At 44.0% G+C, this 12,826-nt stretch overlaps 2 non-coding genes across 2 annotated transcripts; both read right to left on the bottom strand.

Moving 5' to 3' along the window:
- Nucleotides 1-1,508: 1,508 nt before the first annotated feature.
- LOC138560754 (U6 spliceosomal RNA) lies at nt 1,509-1,615 on the bottom strand. The gene has a single exon (XR_011299220.1). It is a non-coding gene; the product is annotated as a U6 spliceosomal RNA (small nuclear RNA).
- Nucleotides 1,616-6,965: 5,350 nt separating this feature from the next.
- On the bottom strand, nt 6,966-7,072 carry LOC138560753 (U6 spliceosomal RNA). The gene has a single exon (XR_011299219.1). It is a non-coding gene; the product is annotated as a U6 spliceosomal RNA (small nuclear RNA).
- Between the last annotated feature and the right edge of the window lie 5,754 nt (nt 7,073-12,826).

Genomic DNA, 12,826 nt, shown 5'->3' with positions numbered 1-12,826 from the left:
CTTAAACATGCCTGGGCAGGGAAGACTATGTAAAAGCAAGAGTAGCAGACAGCTTAATAAATCATCAGCAGGACCCTCTAGACCTTCCCCAAAAAACATAACATGATTTCTATGCATGTATGTGCGTTGAACAGCACAAGTAATTTGGTTAATGTCAGTGGATAAATGTCACTTTCCCACAGCGCAGACAAAATCACTTGTACAGGCCCCTTCTGCAAAAGCATTACCGCTGTAGAAAGCAGTGAAAAGGTGAGGCAGTGTGCAGTCCCCCCACCCCCGACCCTGATCGGCCACGATCGGCCAAGGACCTCTCTATAAGAGCTGAGGGTGGAATTTTTCTGGACCTCAGTAACTTAGGGAGACATGGCTAAAGGGATCCTCAATCAACGGCCCAGCTTTTGCTCTGTGGCCTGTCCGAATATGTCTGTTCTCCAAATTACCTGCCGCTGCCCAGGTGTCAGATGGTGAGATGGAATGACCTCCCAGGAAGCATACTGGCAGATGATTTGCATAGGCACACCCCCTCTCCCTCTCTCTTAGCCCTGCTTACTCCACAGTAGCAAGTATCTGGGGAAAATATAGTGGTCGAGGTGGGGTAGCAGTAACTAGCAACTCTGAGAAAGTAAATCTGGGACACTTGGCGACCTGTGGGGAACAACTGCAGAGCTCAGTGCCCAGAAGTTTGTGGCACAGGGAGGAGGTCTGTTGGATTTCAGTAACTTGGAGACATGCAACCTGGTCGGGAGTGCTTCAGGTCTCCTTCCTTGCATGTTCCAAGCAACTCAACAAAGCATCAACAGGCTGAGATACCAACCACAGAGCCCCTTTCCACTTGATTAAAAGGCTAAAATCTTTTCCATGCAAATACATAGCCCCCAAATACCATATTTTCTTTGTTTTCTCTCTCTCTCCTCCCTGTCTCCTTCCCTCGCTCCCTCCCACCCTCCCGCACTCTCTCTTCCCCCCAGCCCCTCTCCCTCTCCCTACCATTAATTTTAAGTTTTCATGCACTGCAGCACATTGTGGCAATGGTATTTCACAATGGGACTGTTTGAAAGTTACAGAAATCAAAAAAGAAATCAACCAACTAAAAGCAGCCAAACCCGGAGTACACTGCTCAGCCCCATTTAAAGATTAAGGCCCAGAAGCAAGTAAAGCTGTAGTTCAGAGCGATATTTGCAAATAGCACCTTAAAGCAGTTTACGCTGGAGTGCACAACAAGGGGGAAAGTGATAATACTGAGTTTGGTAGAATGGGATAAAAAAAAACAAAAGAAGCGTGCCACTTGTAAAAGTACAAGTCAAGAAATTGAAGGGGACGGGGCTGTTCATTCAGTCAAGAGGACTCACAAGTAAAAGGCTCCTGAGGCATTAGTGTTGAATTTGGCGCAAAATGCATTGTGTTGTCGTGTAATATGAATGAACATACAATTTCAATCTTCAATAAAGAAAGATCTATTAAAAAATCAACACTTGCAAATTAAGAAAGTTTCTGTCCAGTCATGTTCCAAAAATAGTGAATGCTTTACGAATGTGCGTGTCATCCTTTAGAGCAGGGGCCGATTTAAATTTCCCATTATCATTCCAATATTAGTACATGTGTTGCAGAAGCAAGCGCAAAGGGAGAGTCAATCAAACCATTGATTAGGACCTCTGGTCAAAGGTTTGCCATACCAAATGTCCTTATTTCAGAGGGCAGAAAGTCCAAACACCATTTAGATATCGGGTGGTATGAAATGAAGAGGCAAACAACAACGAATAAGCATTCTTTGCTGCTGTATTGATCTGGCCCTAAAGGGTTTTAGTTTAATGCCAATTATATTTAAAGATATAAAGATTAATGGTCCAGGGTGCTTGCAAAATGAAAACCCCCTCCCCATCACAATGGCTGGGTCATACAAGCCTGAGAGCATCACAATAGACCCAATAGACATGAGAAAAACTCGGTACCTCTGAGTGTATGTGGGCCCATGGCTGTATCAAGGACAAGGCAAAAACAGGAGGTGGCTTAAGGAGTCAGCACCAGAGGCTGTCCGATTGAGCCCTGTAAGCAACAGATGTTGGACCATCCTATAAAGGATTCTGAGGCTGATTTCAATTTTAACTTTGCTGCTGATTTAAGGATTGCTCAACCTTCGACCCACGTCTAGTTTGCTTGGATAAGCCCTGGAAATCTTTTACAGCTTGTACTGGTGGGAGATGATGTGACTTTATCAACTGCAACGGGATATGAGGCATGTGTGCCACAAAAAGCAGGTCTAGGATTTTTTTATAAGAAAGCCGCTTTAAGAAGGGAACTTTGGGCAACCCCACTGAGAGCAAAAGTATTACACAAAAGGTAAGGGGGTCAGTGGGTCAACTGATACAATAAACTAACTCACAGTCAAATGTGCTAAGTCCAAATACTACCTGTTTCTACATTTTCCAGGCTTTTTGTCTCATTTCTTAACAGATCCATTCCTATGTACCTCTGTGCTTTCAACAGAGTTTTCATTGTAAGGGAGGGACATACAGTATACCTTAAACATTCCTGGGCAGGGAAGACTCTATGTAAAAGCAAGAGTAGCAGACAGCTTAAAAGAATCATCAGCAGGACCCTCTAGATCTTCCCCAAAAAACATAACATTATTTCTCTGCATGCATGTGCGTTGAACAGCGCAAGTAGTTTGGTTAATGTCAGTGGATAAATGTCACTTTCCCACAGCGCAGAACAAAATCACTTGTACAGGCCCCTTCTGCAAAAGCATTACCACTGTAGAAAGCAGTGAAGGTGAGGCAGTGTGCAGTCACCTCCGACACTTCCCTCCTCTGATCGGCCACGATCGGCCAAGGACCTCTCTATGAGAGCTGAGGGTGGAATTTTCTGGACCTCTGTAACTTGGGGAGACATGGCAAAAGGGATCCTCAATCAACAGCTCAGCCTTTGCTTTGTGGCCTGTCCGTATATATCTGTTCTCCAAATTACCTGCCGCTGCCCAGGTGTCAGCTGGTGAGATGGAATGACCTCCCAGGTAGGATCCTGGCAGATGATTTGCATAGGCAAACCCCCTCGCTCTCTTTCTTACCCCTGCTTACTCCACAGTAGCAAGTATCTGGGCAAAATATAGTGGTCGAGGTAGGGTAGCAGTAACTAGCAACTCTGAGAAAGAAAATCTGGGGAGCTTGGCGACTTGTGGGGAACAACTGCAGAGCTCATCTCCCAGAACTTTGTGGCACGGGGAGAAGGTCTGTGGGATTTCAGTAACTTGGAGACATGCAACCTGGTCGGGAGTGCTTCAGGTCTCCTTCCTTGCATGTTCCAAGCAACTCAACAAAGCATCAACAGGCTGCCATGCCAGCCACAGAGCCCCTTTCCACATGATTAAAAGCCTAAAATCTTTTCCATGCAAACACATAGCCACCGAAAACCATATTTTCTTTGTTTTCTCTCTCTCTGTCTCTCTCTCCTCCCTCCCTCCCTCCCTCCTTCCCATCCCCCATAACCCCCCCCTCCCTCTTCCTCTCCCTACCATTCATTTTAAGTTTTCCTGCACTGCAGCACATTGTGACAATGGTATTTCACAATCGGACTGTTTGAAAGTTACAGAAATAAAAAAAGAATTAACCAACTAAAAGCAGCCAAATCCGGAGTACACTGCTAAGCCACAATTAAAGATTAAGGCCTAGAAGCAAGTAAAGCTGTAGTTCAGAGCGATGTTTGCAAATAGCTCCTTAAAGCAGTTGACGCTGGAGTGCACAACAAGAGGAAAAGTGATAATACTCAGTTTGGTAGAATGGGATAAAAAACAAAAGCAGCGTGCCACTTCTAAAAGTACAAGTCAAGAAATTGAAGGAGATGGGGCTGTTCATTCAGTCAATAGGACTCACAAGTAAAAGTCTCCCGAGGCATTAGTGTTGAATTTGGCCCAAAATGTATTGTGTTGTCGTGTATTATGTATGAAAATACAATTTCAATCTTCATTAAAAAAAGATGTATTAAAAAATAAATACTTGCAGATTAAGAAAGTTTCTGTCCTGTCGTGTGCCAAAAATAGTGAATGCTTTACGAATGTGCGTGTCATCCTTTGAAGCAGGGGCCAATTCTATTTTCCCATTTTCATTCCAATATTAGTACATGTTTTGCTGAGGTACATAGGAATGGATCTGTTAAGAAATGAAACAAAAAGCCTGGAAAAATGTTGAAACAGGTAGGATTTGGACTTACAATAAACGGACTCACAGTCAGATGTGCTATCCCTTGACCCACTGACCGGCTTACCTTTTGTGTAATCCTTTTGCTCTCAGCAGTGTTGTCCAAAGTTCCCTACTTAAAGAGACTTTCTTATAAAAAAAGATCCTAGACATGTTTTTTATGGCCCACATGCCTCATATCCCGTTGCTCTTGATAAACTCACATCATCTCCCACCAATACAAGCTGTAAAAGATGTCAAGGGCATAGCCAAGGAAATTAGACGTGGGCCGAAGGTTGAGCAATCCTTAAATCAGCAGCAAAAATAACATTGAAATCAGCTTCAGAATCTCTTAAAGGATGGGCCAACACTGGTTGCTTGCAGGGCGCAATCGGGCTGACGCCTTAAGGCAAGCGCAAAGGGAGAGCCAACCAAACCATTGATTAGGACCTCTGGACTTTCTGCTCTTTAACATAAGGACATTTGATATGGCAAACGTTTGACCAAACACCATTTAGATGTCGGATGGTATGGAATTAAGCGGCAAACAGCAATACATCAGCATTCTTTGCTGCTTTATTGATCTGGTCCTAAAGGGTTTGGTTTAATGCCAATTATATTTAAAGATAAAAAGATTCATGCTCAACGGTGCTTGCAAATCGACACCCCTCTCCCCATCACGATGGCTGGGTGATGCAAGAGTGAGAACATCACAGCAGACCCAGAGACATGAGAAACACTCTGTACCTCTGAGTGCATGTGGGCCCATGGCTGGATCAAGGACAAGGCAAGAATAGGAGATGGCTTAAGGTGTCAGCACCCAGGCTGCCCCATTGCGCACTGCCAGCAACAGATGTTGGACCATCCTTTAAGAGATTCTGAGGCTTATTTCAATGTTAACTTTGCTGCTGATTAAAGGATTGCTCAACCTTCGACCCGCGTCTAGTTTGCTTGGCTAAGCCCTGAAAATCTTTTACAGCTTGTATTGGTGGGAGATGATGTGAGTTTATCAAGAGCAACGGGATATGAGGCATGTGTGCCACAAAATGCAGGTCTATGATCTTTTATTTGAAAGCCACTTTGGAAAACCCTACTGAGAACAAAAGGATTACACAAAAGGAAAGGAGGTCAGGGGGGCAAGGGATAGCACATCTGAATGTGAGTCATTTAATTGTAAGTCCAAATCCTACGCGTTTCGACATTTTTCCAGGCTTTTTGTTTCAGTTCTTAACAGATCCACTCCTATGTACCTCTGTGCTTTCAACAGAGTTTTCATTGTAATGGAGGGACATACAGTATGCCTTAAACATGCCTGGGCAGGGAAGACTATGTAAAAGCAAGAGTAGCAGACAGCTTAATAAATCATCAGCAGGACCCTCTAGACCTTCCCCAAAAAACATAACATGATTTCTATGCATGTATGTGCGTTGAACAGCACAAGTAATTTGGTTAATGTCAATGGATAAATGTCACTTTCCCACAGCGCAGACAAAATCACTTGTACAGGCCCCTTCTGCAAAAGCATTACCGCTGTAGAAAGCAGTGAAAAGGTGAGGCAGTGTGCAGTCCCCCCACCCCCGACCCTGATCGGCCACGATCGGCCAAGGACCTCTCTATAAGAGCTGAGGGTGGAATTTTTCTGGACCTCAGTAACTTAGGGAGACATGGCTAAAGGGATCCTCAATCAACGGCCCAGCTTTTGCTCTGTGGCCTGTCCGAATATGTCTGTTCTCCAAATTACCTGCCGCTGCCCAGGTGTCAGATGGTGAGATGGAATGACCTCCCAGGAAGCATACTGGCAGATGATTTGCATAGGCACACCCCCTCTCCCTCTCTCTTAGCCCTGCTTACTCCACAGTAGCAAGTATCTGGGGAAAATATAGTGGTCGAGGTGGGGTAGCAGTAACTAGCAACTCTGAGAAAGTAAATCTGGGACACTTGGCGACCTGTGGGGAACAACTGCAGAGCTCAGTGCCCAGAAGTTTGTGGCACAGGGAGGAGGTCTGTTGGATTTCAGTAACTTGGAGACATGCAACCTGGTCGGGAGTGCTTCAGGTCTCCTTCCTTGCATGTTCCAAGCAACTCAACAAAGCATCAACAGGCTGAGATACCAACCACAGAGCCCCTTTCCACTTGATTAAAAGGCTAAAATCTTTTCCATGCAAATACATAGCCCCCAAATACCATATTTTCTTTGTTTTCTCTCTCTCTCCTCCCTGTCTCCTTCCCTCGCAAAGCACTCTCTCTTCCCCCCAGCCCCTCTCCCTCTCCCTACCATTAATTTTAAGTTTTCATGCACTGCAGCACATTGTGGCAATGGTATTTCACAATGGGACTGTTTGAAAGTTACAGAAATCAAAAAAGAAATCAACCAACTAAAAGCAGCCAAACCCGGAGTACACTGCTCAGCCCCATTTAAAGATTAAGGCCCAGAAGCAAGTAAAGCTGTAGTTCAGAGCGATATTTGCAAATAGCACCTTAAAGCAGTTTACGCTGGAGTGCACAACAAGGGGGAAAGTGATAATACTAAGTTTGGTAGAATGGGATAAAAAAAAACAAAAGAAGCGTGCCACTTGTAAAAGTACAAGTCAAGAAATTGAAGGGGACGGGGCTGTTCATTCAGTCAAGAGGACTCACAAGTAAAAGGCTCCTGAGGCATTAGTGTTGAATTTGGCGCAAAATGCATTGTGTTGTCGTGTAATATGAATGAACATACAATTTCAATCTTCAATAAAGAAAGATCTATTAAAAAATCAACACTTGCAAATTAAGAAAGTTTCTGTCCAGTCATGTTCCAAAAATAGTGAATGCTTTACGAATGTGCGTGTCATCCTTTAGAGCAGGGGCCGATTTAAATTTCCCATTATCATTCCAATATTAGTACATGTGTTGCAGAAGCAAGCGCAAAGGGAGAGTCAATCAAACCATTGATTAGGACCTCTGGTCAAAGGTTTGCCATACCAAATGTCCTTATTTCAGAGGGCAGAAAGTCCAAACACCATTTAGATATCGGGTGGTATGAAATGAAGAGGCAAACAACAACGAATAAGCATTCTTTGCTGCTGTATTGATCTGGCCCTAAAGGGTTTTAGTTTAATGCCAATTATATTTAAAGATATAAAGATTAATGGTCCAGGGTGCTTGCAAAATGAAAACCCCCTCCCCATCACAATGGCTGGGTCATACAAGCCTGAGAGCATCACAATAGACCCAATAGACATGAGAAAAACTCGGTACCTCTGAGTGTATGTGGGCCCATGGCTGTATCAAGGACAAGGCAAAAACAGGAGGTGGCTTAAGGAGTCAGCACCAGAGGCTGTCCGATTGAGCCCTGTAAGCAACAGATGTTGGACCATCCTATAAAGGATTCTGAGGCTGATTTCAATTTTAACTTTGCTGCTGATTTAAGGATTGCTCAACCTTCGACCCACGTCTAGTTTGCTTGGATAAGCCCTGGAAATCTTTTACAGCTTGTACTGGTGGGAGATGATGTGACTTTATCAACTGCAACGGGATATGAGGCATGTGTGCCACAAAAAGCAGGTCTAGGATTTTTTTATAAGAAAGCCGCTTTAAGAAGGGAACTTTGGGCAACCCCACTGAGAGCAAAAGTATTACACAAAAGGTAAGGGGGTCAGTGGGTCAACTGATACAATAAACTAACTCACAGTCAAATGTGCTAAGTCCAAATACTACCTGTTTCTACATTTTCCAGGCTTTTTGTCTCATTTCTTAACAGATCCATTCCTATGTACCTCTGTGCTTTCAACAGAGTTTTCATTGTAAGGGAGGGACATACAGTATACCTTAAACATTCCTGGGCAGGGAAGACTCTATGTAAAAGCAAGAGTAGCAGACAGCTTAAAAGAATCATCAGCAGGACCCTCTAGATCTTCCCCAAAAAACATAACATTATTTCTCTGCATGCATGTGCGTTGAACAGCGCAAGTAGTTTGGTTAATGTCAGTGGATAAATGTCACTTTCCCACAGCGCAGAACAAAATCACTTGTACAGGCCCCTTCTGCAAAAGCATTACCACTGTAGAAAGCAGTGAAGGTGAGGCAGTGTGCAGTCACCTCCGACACTTCCCTCCTCTGATCGGCCACGATCGGCCAAGGACCTCTCTATGAGAGCTGAGGGTGGAATTTTCTGGACCTCTGTAACTTGGGGAGACATGGCAAAAGGGATCCTCAATCAACAGCTCAGCCTTTGCTTTGTGGCCTGTCCGTATATATCTGTTCTCCAAATTACCTGCCGCTGCCCAGGTGTCAGCTGGTGAGATGGAATGACCTCCCAGGTAGGATCCTGGCAGATGATTTGCATAGGCAAACCCCCTCGCTCTCTTTCTTACCCCTGCTTACTCCACAGTAGCAAGTATCTGGGCAAAATATAGTGGTCGAGGTAGGGTAGCAGTAACTAGCAACTCTGAGAAAGAAAATCTGGGGAGCTTGGCGACTTGTGGGGAACAACTGCAGAGCTCATCTCCCAGAACTTTGTGGCACGGGGAGAAGGTCTGTGGGATTTCAGTAACTTGGAGACATGCAACCTGGTCGGGAGTGCTTCAGGTCTCCTTCCTTGCATGTTCCAAGCAACTCAACAAAGCATCAACAGGCTGCCATGCCAGCCACAGAGCCCCTTTCCACATGATTAAAAGCCTAAAATCTTTTCCATGCAAACACATAGCCACCGAAAACCATATTTTCTTTGTTTTCTCTCTCTCTGTCTCTCTCTCCTCCCTCCCTCCCTCCCTCCTTCCCATCCCCCATAACCCCCCCTCCCTCTTCCTCTCCCTACCATTCATTTTAAGTTTTCCTGCACTGCAGCACATTGTGACAATGGTATTTCACAATCGGACTGTTTGAAAGTTACAGAAATAAAAAAAGAATTAACCAACTAAAAGCAGCCAAATCCGGAGTACACTGCTAAGCCACAATTAAAGATTAAGGCCTAGAAGCAAGTAAAGCTGTAGTTCAGAGCGATGTTTGCAAATAGCTCCTTAAAGCAGTTGACGCTGGAGTGCACAACAAGAGGAAAAGTGATAATACTCAGTTTGGTAGAATGGGATAAAAAACAAAAGCAGCGTGCCACTTCTAAAAGTACAAGTCAAGAAATTGAAGGAGATGGGGCTGTTCATTCAGTCAATAGGACTCACAAGTAAAAGTCTCCCGAGGCATTAGTGTTGAATTTGGCCCAAAATGTATTGTGTTGTCGTGTATTATGTATGAAAATACAATTTCAATCTTCATTAAAAAAAGATGTATTAAAAAATAAATACTTGCAGATTAAGAAAGTTTCTGTCCTGTCGTGTGCCAAAAATAGTGAATGCTTTACGAATGTGCGTGTCATCCTTTGAAGCAGGGGCCAATTCTATTTTCCCATTTTCATTCCAATATTAGTACATGTTTTGCTGAGGTACATAGGAATGGATCTGTTAAGAAATGAAACAAAAAGCCTGGAAAAATGTTGAAACAGGTAGGATTTGGACTTACAATAAACGGACTCACAGTCAGATGTGCTATCCCTTGACCCACTGACCCGCTTACCTTTTGTGTAATCCTTTTGCTCTCAGCAGTGTTGTCCAAAGTTCCCTACTTAAAGAGACTTTCTTATAAAAAAAGATCCTAGACATGTTTTTTATGGCCCACATGCCTCATATCCCGTTGCTCTTGATAAACTCACATCATCTCCCACCAATACAAGCTGTAAAAGATGTCAAGGGCATAGCCAAGGAAATTAGACGTGGGCCGAAGGTTGAGCAATCCTTAAATCAGCAGCAAAAATAACATTGAAATCAGCTTCAGAATCTCTTAAAGGATGGGCCAACACTGGTTGCTTGCAGGGCGCAATCGGGCTGACGCCTTAAGGCAAGCGCAAAGGGAGAGCCAACCAAACCATTGATTAGGACCTCTGGACTTTCTGCTCTTTAACATAAGGACATTTGATATGGCAAACGTTTGACCAAACACCATTTAGATGTCGGATGGTATGGAATTAAGCGGCAAACAGCAATACATCAGCATTCTTTGCTGCTTTATTGATCTGGTCCTAAAGGGTTTGGTTTAATGCCAATTATATTTAAAGATAAAAAGATTCATGCTCAACGGTGCTTGCAAATCGACACCCCTCTCCCCATCACGATGGCTGGGTGATGCAAGAGTGAGAGCATCACAGCAGACCCAGAGACATGAGAAACACTCTGTACCTCTGAGTGCATGTGGGCCCATGGCTGGATCAAGGACAAGGCAAGAATAGGAGATGGCTTAAGGTGTCAGCACCCAGGCTGCCCCATTGCGCACTGCCAGCAACAGATGTTGGACCATCCTTTAAGAGATTCTGAGGCTTATTTCAATGTTAACTTTGCTGCTGATTAAAGGATTGCTCAACCTTCGACCCGCGTCTAGTTTGCTTGGCTAAGCCCTGAAAATCTTTTACAGCTTGTATTGGTGGGAGATGATGTGAGTTTATCAAGAGCAACGGGATATGAGGCATGTGTGCCACAAAATGCAGGTCTATGATCTTTTATTTGAAAGCCACTTTGGAAAACCCTACTGAGAACAAAAGGATTACACAAAAGGAAAGGGGGTCAGGGGGGCAAGGGATAGCACATCTGAATGTGAGTCATTTAATTGTAAGTCCAAATCCTACGCGTTTCGACATTTTTCCAGGCTTTTTGTTTCAGTTCTTAACAGATCCACTCCTATGTACCTCTGTGCTTTCAACAGAGTTTTCATTGTAATGGAGGGACATACAGTATGCCTTAAACATGCCTGGGCAGGGAAGACTATGTAAAAGCAAGAGTAGCAGACAGCTTAATAAATCATCAGCAGGACCCTCTAGACCTTCCCCAAAAAACATAACATGATTTCTATGCATGTATGTGCGTTGAACAGCACAAGTAATTTGGTTAATGTCAGTGGATAAATGTCACTTTCCCACAGCGCAGACAAAATCACTTGTACAGGCCCCTTCTGCAAAAGCATTACCGCTGTAGAAAGCAGTGAAAAGGTGAGGCAGTGTGCAGTCCCCCCACCCCCGACCCTGATCGGCCACGATCGGCCAAGGACCTCTCTATAAGAGCTGAGGGTGGAATTTTTCTGGACCTCAGTAACTTAGGGAGACATGGCTAAAGGGATCCTCAATCAACGGCCCAGCTTTTGCTCTGTGGCCTGTCCGAATATGTCTGTTCTCCAAATTACCTGCCGCTGCCCAGGTGTCAGATGGTGAGATGGAATGACCTCCCAGGAAGCATACTGGCAGATGATTTGCATAGGCACACCCCCTCTCCCTCTCTCTTAGCCCTGCTTACTCCACAGTAGCAAGTATCTGGGGAAAATATAGTGGTCGAGGTGGGGTAGCAGTAACTAGCAACTCTGAGAAAGTAAATCTGGGACACTTGGCGACCTGTGGGGAACAACTGCAGAGCTCAGTGCCCAGAAGTTTGTGGCACAGGGAGGAGGTCTGTTGGATTTCAGTAACTTGGAGACATGCAACCTGGTCGGGAGTGCTTCAGGTCTCCTTCCTTGCATGTTCCAAGCAACTCAACAAAGCATCAACAGGCTGAGATACCAACCACAGAGCCCCTTTCCACTTGATTAAAAGGCTAAAATCTTTTCCATGCAAATACATAGCCCCCAAATACCATATTTTCTTTGTTTTCTCTCTCTCTCCTCCCTGTCTCCTTCCCTCGCAAAGCACTCTCTCTTCCCCCCAGCCCCTCTCCCTCTCCCTACCATTAATTTTAAGTTTTCATGCACTGCAGCACATTGTGGCAATGGTATTTCACAATGGGACTGTTTGAAAGTTACAGAAATCAAAAAAGAAATCAACCAACTAAAAGCAGCCAAACCCGGAGTACACTGCTCAGCCCCATTTAAAGATTAAGGCCCAGAAGCAAGTAAAGCTGTAGTTCAGAGCGATATTTGCAAATAGCACCTTAAAGCAGTTTACGCTGGAGTGCACAACAAGGGGGAAAGTGATAATACTGAGTTTGGTAGAATGGGATAAAAAAAAACAAAAGAAGCGTGCCACTTGTAAAAGTACAAGTCAAGAAATTGAAGGGGACGGGGCTGTTCATTCAGTCAAGAGGACTCACAAGTAAAAGGCTCCTGAGGCATTAGTGTTGAATTTGGCGCAAAATGCATTGTGTTGTCGTGTAATATGAATGAACATACAATTTCAATCTTCAATAAAGAAAGATCTATTAAAAAATCAACACTTGCAAATTAAGAAAGTTTCTGTCCAGTCATGTTCCAAAAATAGTGAATGCTTTACGAATGTGCGTGTCATCCTTTAGAGCAGGGCCCGATTTAAATTTCCCATTATCATTCCAATATTAGTACATGTGTTGCAGAAGCAAGCGCAAAGGGAGAGTCAATCAAACCATTGATTAGGACCTCTGGTCAAAGGTTTGCCATACCAAATGTCCTTATTTCAGAGGGCAGAAAGTCCAAACACCATTTAGATATCGGGTGGTATGAAATGAAGAGGCAAACAACAACGAATAAGCATTCTTTGCTGCTGTATTGATCTGGCCCTAAAGGGTTTTAGTTTAATGCCAATTATATTTAAAGATATAAAGATTAATGGTCCAGGGTGCTTGCAAAATGAAAACCCCCTCCCCATCACAATGGCTGGGTCATACAAGCCTGAGAGCATC

This window comes from Ambystoma mexicanum, unplaced genomic scaffold, assembly GCF_040938575.1.
Source record: "Ambystoma mexicanum isolate Mex_15411 unplaced genomic scaffold, UKY_AmexF1_1 Mex_scaf48, whole genome shotgun sequence".
In the NCBI taxonomy this organism is placed as follows: Eukaryota; Metazoa; Chordata; class Amphibia; order Caudata; family Ambystomatidae; genus Ambystoma; species Ambystoma mexicanum.
The sequence above is the reverse complement of the archived record's forward strand: the minus strand, read 5'-3'. Positions and strand labels throughout refer to the sequence as shown.